The sequence below is a fragment of the Mus caroli genome, unplaced genomic scaffold (assembly GCF_978045245.1).
Source record: "Mus caroli unplaced genomic scaffold, Mus_caroli_1 scaffold_12, whole genome shotgun sequence".
NCBI classification, from domain to species: domain Eukaryota; kingdom Metazoa; phylum Chordata; class Mammalia; order Rodentia; family Muridae; genus Mus; species Mus caroli.
The window spans coordinates 33,523,271-33,524,720 of NW_028227267.1; the positions used below are offsets into that span (position 1 = coordinate 33,523,271).

Consider the following 1,450-nt stretch of genomic DNA (forward strand, 5'->3'; position numbering starts at 1 on the left):
TAACAGGGCTGCTGTCTGCTCTGCACATGACAAAGTGGAGATTGTTGCCATCAACGACACCTTATTGACCTCAACTACATGGTCTACATATTCCAGTATGACTCCACACATGGCAAATTCAATGGCACAGTCAAAGCCGAGAATGGGAAGCTTATTATCAATAGGAAGCCCATTACCATTTTCCAGGAGCGAGAACCTGCTAACATCAAATGGGGGTGATGCTGGTGCTCAGTATGTCGTGGAGTCTACTGGAGTCTTCACCACCATGGAGAAGGCTGGAGCCCACTTGAAGGGTGGAGCCAAAAGGGTCATCATCTCCGCCCCTTCTGCCGATGTCCCCATGTTTGTGATGGGTATGAATCACAAGAAATATGACAACTCACTCAAGATTGTCAGCAATGCATCCTGCACCATCAACTTCTTAACCCCCCTGGCCAAGGTCATCCATGACAACTTTCACATCGTGGAAAGGCTCATGACCATGGCCCATGCCATCACTGCCACTCAGAAGACTGTGGATGGCCCCTCTGGAAAGCTGTGGTGTGATGGCCGTGGGGCTGCCCAGAACATCATCCCTGCATCCACTGGTGTTGTCAAGGCTGTGGACCAGGTCATCCCAGAGCTGAACGGGAAGCACACTGGCATGGTCTTCAGTGTTCCTACTTGCAATGTGTCCATTGTGGATCTGACGTGCCACCTGGAGAAACCCGCCAATTATGAAGACATCAAGAAGGTGGTGAAGCAGGCATCTGAGGGCCCACTGAAAGGCATCCTGGGCTACACCAAGGACCAGGTTGTCTCTTGCAACTTCAACAGCAACTTCCACCCTTCCACCTTTGATGCTGAGACTGGCATTGCTCTCAACAACAACTTTGTCAAGCTCATTTTTTGGTATGACAATGAATATGGCTACAACAACAGGGTGGTGGACCTTATGGCCTACATGGCCTCCAAAGAGTAAGAAGCCCTGGACCACCCACCCCAGCAAGGACACTGAGAGCAAGAGAGGCTGTCAGTTGCTGAGGAGTTCCTATCCCAACTCGGTCCCCCGACACTGAGCATCTCCCTCACAATTTCCATCCCAGACCCCCATAATAACAGGAGGGGCCTAGGGAACCCTCCCTACTCTCTTGAATACCATCAATAAAGTTCACTGCACCCACAAAAAAAGAAGCAACATATGACAAATTACTTAAAGATTATTTCAAAAAAGATGGTGACTTCCATTTCTAGTGAATCATGCTCTCTGTATCTACCTCTTCCTATACCCCTCCTTTCCCTATTTACCTCCTTTCTTGTCTGCTTATTCTTTATCTGCATTTAGGAGTCCATCCTGCCTTTATCAAGGACCAGTTTTCCATTCTCAGTACCTATATTGGATGCCTCAAAACTGACTGTAAATCTAACTTTGTAGAATCCAGTACCCTTTCCTGGACATATGTAACATACA

At 48.0% G+C, this 1,450-nt stretch overlaps 1 pseudogene; it reads right to left on the reverse strand.

The window, feature by feature from the left end:
- Positions 1–421: 421 nt before the first annotated feature.
- LOC147001672 (uncharacterized) lies at positions 422–1,180 on the reverse strand (annotated as a pseudogene).
- Positions 1,181–1,450: the final 270 nt, after the last annotated feature.